Raw genomic sequence first — 8,727 nt, forward strand, 5'->3', positions numbered from 1 at the left:
GCTTGGAAAATAAGTGAGTCCATGAACTCCAACGGCATCACTGAGTATAGAACCACGACCTAAAAACTCCTTAATCATCGTCTGAAAAGTCTGCAACATTAACGTTGCAGCCTGAAAATGGCTTAGCACATAGAATATGCTGGCAATGTAACACATATAGAGTAATGGAATGAAACATCTATACTATATGCATATTTGGCTGGTGGAAAGCTCTATGGTTACAGTTTTGCGTAAAGCCAATTTTTCCCTACTTCAAAGGAATAAAATTTAATTACTATCATGGTGGTTGTTAAACATTGAGAATGGTTGACAGCATTCTCCTCCCCAATTAAGCATCATCATTAAACATAACCCAACAAAATTAATTTAGAGTAACATGTTGAGATTCACATGAAAATCCAAGTACTAGATACTCAAGATGTCGATAACCGGGGACACGGCTAACCATGATTAGTATATTACACTCTGCAGAGGTTTGCACACATTTCCCCACAAGACTCGATCGCCTCCGTTTGGTTTGTCGCACTACATGGTGTTTGAGAAGACGGATGACCGAGACATAGTCTTTCAGAAGCGCTAGCACCTTACGATCAGGTAGACCGTACCACCTACATCCCCTACATCTGCTAGTCTACCACTGTAAGAGTTCGCATAACCTAGTCAACTATGCTAGAGCCCATAATAGCTTGTGGCTGCACATGGAAGTTTCTAGTATGAATAGTCTCATGATCCTTTTGATCCTGGGTGGCGGTCCAAAAGAAAACAGGCAAGTCCTGGAATACCCAGGTGCCTCAATCCACCCAGATGTGTGTTTAAGTTGCCACCTTAGATAAACCATTAATTAACAATCTCACATCTGTCATGGATATCACTCACCCAATCCACATCTACTAGCATAGCATGGCATAATAAGCAAACGTAGAAGTACCTCCCAAAGGTTTGATAATAAACAGGTAATAGGTACTACCTCATCTACTTCCCATCCCACAATTTAATTAGATCCTAATCATGCAATGTGTGAGGATTGATCTAATGCAATAAAACTGGGTAGTAGAAAAGGTATGATCAAAGTGTTACTTGCCTTGCTGATGATCCACGAAACCTAACGATTCGAAGTAACAGGCGGCGCACTCCGGGTATTCTATCACAGACAAACAAACAAGCATACAATAACTACTCATCTAATGCACAGGTAAAACTCAAATAAGAGATCTAACCAGAAGGTTCAACTTAAGAACTCCGGTTGGCAAAATGAATCAAATCGAATGAAGCAACGAAAGTCAAACGGCGAAAGAAAACAACTTCATTCTAGTAATCTGGATCTAGGGCAAATTTTACAGTAGCAAAATCTTGTTTAAGTTGGTTAAACGGATACAGGGTTTCGAGATGAATCCCTAGGTGCTTGAATCGCCTGATTCCGATAAACGAGCGAAATGTTAAACTAAAACGAAAATCGGATCAGGAATCGCAATCAGAAAAATCGCGGATTTAATCCGAGAAAAAGGAAAACGACGAACGCCGAATTTTTTTTTCTCTCCTTTTTTTCGGCATGGAAAACGAGGCACGACGAACCTCGGGCGGCGGGATCGTCGGCAGCGTGCGCGGATCGAGGCGGGGCGGCGCTATTTAAAGGCTGCCCCCGGGCGGTGTCCCGCTCTGGTATGGCCCGAAGTCGGTTCGTTTTTTTATTCCGCTCGGAAGAAAAATAAAAAGAAATACTAAACGGACTCCAAAAATTCCGGAATAAATTTTCATGGGCTTCTAAAATAAATCCGCACAAGGTGAACATTTATTTGGGCCCTAAATGCAATTTTGAAAAATGCACATTTTTCCTAAATTCAAATAAAACACCGAAAAACTCCGAAATAAAATCTTATTTGATTTTTTATTAAATCCTCAATATTTCTTTATTTTGGGAAAGTCATTTTATTCCCTCTCTCATATTTTTGTAATAGAAATAATTGAAGATAAAATAAATAAAATCAAATGATCCTATTCTCAAAATTTGAGAGAACTCAAATATGAAAATAACGAAATCCCCAACTCTCACCGTGGGTCATTGAGCTGCGTAGAATTTCTAGGATCAACCAAAATGCAAAAAAAATATGATATGCATGATGATCTAATGTATAATATTCCAAATTGAAAATTTGGGATGTTACAAACCTACCCCCCTTAAGATGAATCTCGCCCTCGAGATTCGGGTTGGCTAGAAAATAGGTGAGGGTGGTCTTTGAGCAAATCTTCCTCTCGTTCCCAGGTGGCTTCATCCTCCGTGTGGTGGCTCCACTGAACTTTGCAAAACTTAATAACTTTGCTGCGAGTAACTCGGCTGGCAAACTCGAGAATCTTAACTGGTTTCTCCTCATAGGTCAAATCGTTATCCAACTGAATAGTTTCCAATGGCACTGTGTCTCTCAACGGTATGTCAGCCATCTCTGCATGACACTTCTTCAAGTGGGAAACATGGAACACATCATGTACTCCTGACTATCCTTCGGGCAATTCCAACTTGTAGGCCACTTCTCCCATACGCTCCAAACCTCGATATGGTCCTACAAATCGTGGTGCTAACTTCCCTTTAACTCCAAAACGCTTTGTTCCTCGAAGTGGAGATACTTGAAGATAAGGCCTGTCTCCGACTTCATAAACTGTCTCCTTTCGTTTAGAATCTGCATAACTCTTCTTTCTGGACTGGGCTACCTTGAGCCTATCACGAATCAACTTCACCTTCTATTCAGACTCTTTAATCAAGTCAGGTCCAAACAACTGGCGGTCTCCAACTTCGTCCCACGACAACGGTGTCCTGCACCTCCTTCCGTACAAGGCTTCGAAAGGGGCCATCTTTAAACTGGTTTGGTAACTGTTGTTGTAAGAGAACATTGCATATGGCAAATTATCGTCCCAACTAGATCCGTAATCTAGCGCACAAGCACTCAGCATATCCTCCAAAACCTGATTGACTCTCTCGGTCTGTCCATCTGTCTGTGGATGAAAAGCTGTACTGAATTCTAGCCTGGTACCCAAAGTTTCATGCAACTGCTTCTAGAACTTTGAGGTAAACTGGGTTCCTCTATCCGATATGATACTCCTTGGAACTCCATGCAGACATACGATCCTGGTCATGTATATCTTTGCCAACTTAGCACTAGTGTAAGTGGTCTTTACTGGGATGAAATGAGCTACTTTCGTCAATCGATCAACTACAACCCAAATCGATTCATAGCCTAAACGAGTCCTGGGTAATCCTGTGATAAAATCCATGCCTAGCTTATCCCACTAACATTCGGGTATCGGCAATCCATGCTGGCTTCTGATGCTCTGCCTTTACTCTCTAGCATACATCACAAACTGCTACATACTCCGCAATATCCTTCTTCATTCCGGTCCACCAGAAAATATCCTTCAAATCCAAATACATCTTGGTATTTCCTGGGTGAATTGAATACGGTGAGTCGTGTGCCTCTTGCAAAATCAACTTCCTCATCTCCGGGTCATTGGGCACGTAAACACGGTCTTCAAACCATAGGGTGTCATGCTCATCCTCACGAAATCCTTTAGCTTTTCCTTTGCTCAGTTTCTCCTTTATAGCGGCAATCTCTTTGTCAGCTTTCTGAGCTTCCCTGATTTTATCCATCAAGGTTGACTGAATCTCCATTGCTGCTACATAGCCTCTCAGAACTATTTCTAAACATAGTTCACGAAGATTTTCGGCTAACTCCCTTGGTATTCCTCCCGTCATTAATGTATTGACATGGCTCTTGCGACTTAATGCGTCAGCTAATACATTAGCCTTTCCAGGGTGATAATGCAATTTCATATCATAATCCTTGATAAGCTCCAACCATCTCCTTTGTCTGAGATTCAACTCCTTCTGTGTGAAAATGTACTTCAAACTATTATGATCCGTGTACACCTCACAATGATTTCCAATGAGAAAATGTCTCCATGTCTTCAATGCATGCACTACGGCTGCTAACTCCAAATCATGCGTGGCATAATTTAACTCATGAGGCTTCAGTTGTCTTGAGGCATATGAAACAACACTCCCTTCCTGCATAAGCACTGCTCCAAGTCCTCGACGTGAAGCGTCGCAATACACCTCATAATCCTTGGTCTGGTATGGTAAAATCAATACTGGTGAGGTAACTAAGCGTTTCTTCAACTCTTGGAAACTAGCCTCACACTCCTCTGTCCATATGAACTTGGTATCCTTCTTCAACAACTCAGTCGTAGGCTTTGCAATCTTTGAGAAATTCTCAATAAATCTCCGGTAGTATCCTGCGAGTCCAAGAAAACTCCGAATCTCTCCAACTATTGTTGGGGCTTCCCACTTGGTCACATTTTCAACTTTAGCGGGATCTACTGCTATACCTTCTCTAGATATAACATGTCCGAGGAATCCTACTTCCTTCAACCAAAACTCACATTTGCTGAACTTGACATATAATTGATGTTATCTGCGCTTTCCAAGTACCAAACGCAAATGCTCCGTATGCTCCTCTTCATTTTTCGAATAAACCAGGATATCATCAATGAACACTATGACGAACTTATCCAAGAACTCCATAAACACTTTGTTCATCATGTTCATAAAATAGGAAGGTGCGTTAGTCAAACCAAATAACATAACGATATACTCATACAGCCCATACCTGGTGGTAAAAGCTATCTGCGGAATATCCTATTCTCGAATCTTCAACTGGTGGTATCCTGATCGCAGATCGATCTTGGAAAATACCTTAGCGCCTTGCAATCGATCAAACAGATCGTTGATCATAGGTAGTGGGTACTTGTTCTTGATCGTTACTTCATTCAACCCTCGATAATCAACAACCATCCTTAACGATCCATCCTTCTTCTCCACTAGAAGTACTGGCGATCCCCAAGGTGAAGAACTTGGGCGAATATATCCCTTATCCAGTAACTCCTTAATCTGCTTCTTAATTTCCACCAAATCCTTTGCTGGCATCATATATGGTCTCTTTGATATTGGCCCTGTGCCTGGCAATAGCTCAATCAAAAACTCAATATCTCTATCCGGTGGCATGCCTGGTAACTCCTCTGAAAATACATCAGGGAAATCCCTTACCACTGGTACTTCCTCCTGCACAACTCCTGTTAGGCAATTTACTTGAGTCCTCTTTGGCACATGCCGGGATACATACTTGATCCTTCTCCCTTCTGGAGTGGTAAGCAAAATTGACTTACTAGCATATTCAATATTCCCTTCATACTTTGATAACCAATCCATGCCTAATATCACATCCAATCCTTGAGATTCCAATACTATTAGGTCTGAGGGAAAAACATAGTTACCAATCCTTAATGGTAACCCATCACACCATAGACTAGCCACATACTCTGCTCCAGGCGAGGTTACTAACATGGGTGACCTAAGGGCTTGGGTTGGTAGGTTATACTTATCCACAAATCCCCTTGAGATGTATGAATGCGATGCACTAGTATCAAAAAGAACGAGTGCAGTAAATGACTTAACCAGAAACTTACCTATTTCTGCATCAGGCTGAGCTTCAACCTCCTCCACGCTAACGTGGTTCACCTGTCCCCTGTTAAAAGGGTTCGGCTTCTTCCATGAACTTTCATTGCTATTTCCATTTTGTAATTCATGACATTCATTGGCATAATGTCCTGTCTTCGAACACTTAAAGCAAGTGACTTGGCTTAGGTCCTTCTTGGCTGGGGTTGAGAGGTTGGTGCGGTTCTGGACGTTGCTTCCTCCATTGCCATTTCCATTCTTGGTGCCATTGTGATTGTGCGTGCTACCTCCTCCATGGGTATGCTGAAAATGTCCTCTCGGTCTAGGGGTAAAACGTGGCTTCTGCTGAGCTCCTGAATTGTACTTTCCTTGTCGATACTTCCTCTTGAGATTCTCAATTTGCTGCTGCTTCCCTTCAATCATAAGAGCATGATCTACCAACTCCTGGTAGTTGTTGAAGGTTGCTACCATCAACTGCATGCTCAGCTCATCATTCAGTCCTTCCAAAAACTTCTCCTGCTTCGCTGCATCCGTAGCGACGTCATCGGGGGCATAACGTGCTAACTTACTAAATTCCTCCACATACTGGCCAACTGTCCTTCCTCCTTGGCGCAAGTTGCGAAACTGTAGGATCAAAAGTATGTTTGGAGGGGGGGGGTGATAAGACTACTTGACCAAATAAAAACTTAACCTTTTCCCAATTTTAGTTGTTGGCAGATTATAGCTATTGTAGGACAAGTCAAGCAATCATCACACAATTCAAGCAAGCATGCAAAGAGTATATTGTCAGCGAAAAGTAAAGCATGCAACTTGCAAGAATGTAAAGGGAAGGGTTTGGAGAATTCAAACGCAATTGGAGGCACGGATGTTTTTCCCGTGGTTCGGATAAGTGGTGGTATCCTACATCCACGTTGATGGAGACTTCAACCCACAAAGGGTAACGGTTGCGCGAGTCCATGGAGGGCTCCACCCACAAAGGGTAATGGTTGCGCGAGTCCACGGAGGGCTCCACCCACAAAGGGTCCACGAAGAAGCAACCACCCACGAAGGGTCCATGAAGAAGCAACCTTGTCTATCCCATCATGGCCATCGCCCACGAAGGACTTGCCTCACTAGCGGTAGATCTTCACGAAGTAGGCGATCTCCTTGCCCTTACAAACTCCTTGGTTCAACTCCACAATCTTGTCGGAGGCTCCCAAGTGACACCTAGCCAATCTAGGAGACACCACTCTCCAAGAAGTAACAAATGGTGTGTTGATGATGAACTCCTTGCTCTTGTGCTTCAAATGATAGTCTCCCCAACACTCAACTCTCTCTCATAGGATTTGGATTTTGTGGAAAGAAGATTTGAGTGGAAAGCAACTTGGGGAAGGCTAGAGATCAAGATTCATATGGTAGGAATGGAATATCTTGGTCTCAACACATGAGTAGGTGGTTCTCTCTCAGAACATATGAGTTGGAATTGTGTATGTGTTCTGATGGCTCTCTCCACGAATGAAGAGGAGGTGGAGGGGTATATATAGCCTCCACACAAAATCCAACCGTTACACACAGTTTTCCAATCTCGGTGGGACCGAATCAACAAACTCGGTCGGACCGAAAAGGTAAACCTAGTGACCGTTAGAGATTTTCGGTGGGACTGACATGCAACTCGGTAGGACCAATATGGTTAGGGTTTGGGCATAACGTAATCTCGGTGAGACCGATTACACAAACTCGGTGAGACCGATTTTGGTAACTAGCTAACTAGAGAGTTGGTCAGGCAAACTCGGTGGGACCGATTTGCTCTTTCGGTGAGACCGAAAAGTTACAAAATGGAAACACTGAATTTACATTGCAATCTCGGTGGGACCGATCCGCTCTTTCGGTGAGACCGAAAAGTTACGGAAGGGAAACAGAGAGTTTGCAATCCCATCTCGGTGAGACCAAGATCCCTATCGGTAGAACCGAATTGCTAGGGTTTGGCAGTGGCTTATGACAAGTGAAACTCGGTGGCGTCGGATAGAAAGAATCGGTAGGACCGAGTTTGGCTTAGGGTTTAGGTCATATGTGGATGTGGAAAAGTAGTTGAGGGTTTTGGAGCATATCACTAAGCACATGAAGCAAGAGGCTCAGTAAGCAACACCTCATCCCTCCTTGATAGTATTGGCTTTTCCTAAAGATTCAATGTGATCTTGGATCACTAAAATATAAAATCAAGAGTCTTGAGCTTTTGAGCTTGAGCCAATCCTTTGTCCTTAGCATTTTGAGGGTTCCACTTTCACATCCATGCCATGCCAATCATTGAGCTTTCCTGAAATAGTCATCTTGAATAGCATTAGCTCAATGAGCTATATGTTGTTATGAATTACCAAAACCACCTAGGATAGTTGCACTTTCGATCTCCTCCTTTTTGGTAATTGATGACAACATATAGATCAAAGCTTCGACAAATGATAATAAGCATGAAATATATCGTCGCTTTGAGAAGTATGTGACAAGTAAGAGCTCCCCCTAAATTTGTGCATATTTAAAATTTGCTTTGGACTGCAAATGCACAAAGAGTTAGAGTCATGGGTTACTCTTCCATGTCACATACATCTTGGTGGAGCGCTTAAAATGATAAGAATGAAATACATGCACTCATCACCAAGAATAGTGAATGATCACATAAGATAGATAAGATAATAGCATTCACCAAGCATTAAGTGTAGGTTATGATCAAACACATGATCATCAATGTCTCACAGATAACGGCATAGTATCTCAAGCACTCAAAAGCAAACAAAGTTCGAAAAACCACCAAATAAAGCAAGAGAGAAAAAAACAACACTCTCTCTCTCTCGAAGCCTATGATCTATACATTTTCTCCCCCTTTGGCAACAAGTTACCAAAAAGTTCCTAGAAAATGCATAGTGCTAAGTCGACACTCAGGCTTGATCTTCAGGTGGTGGTGGAGTCCGGATCACTCCAAGGACGAAGCCTTCTGTAGACGTGGTTGGAGTTGAGGCTGAAGTAGATGCTGGAGCTGGTGGAACTGAAGCTATAGCTGGTGCAGAAGTGGTGGCCCTGGTGTCAGCAACTGGCACTGCATGTGATCTCTGAGCTCTTGGCACTCTGGCAAATGCATCAGTTGTAGTCTTGCCCTTCCTCTCCTGCATATCATCTTGTAATTGTTCCACTGCAGACTGAATCTCTGTTACTTTGACATCTAGGTCATAGAACTTTTGTTCCATGATTCTTTCTAA

Source organism: Triticum aestivum, chromosome 6A (assembly GCF_018294505.1).
Source record: "Triticum aestivum cultivar Chinese Spring chromosome 6A, IWGSC CS RefSeq v2.1, whole genome shotgun sequence".
Taxonomy (NCBI): domain Eukaryota; kingdom Viridiplantae; phylum Streptophyta; class Magnoliopsida; order Poales; family Poaceae; genus Triticum; species Triticum aestivum.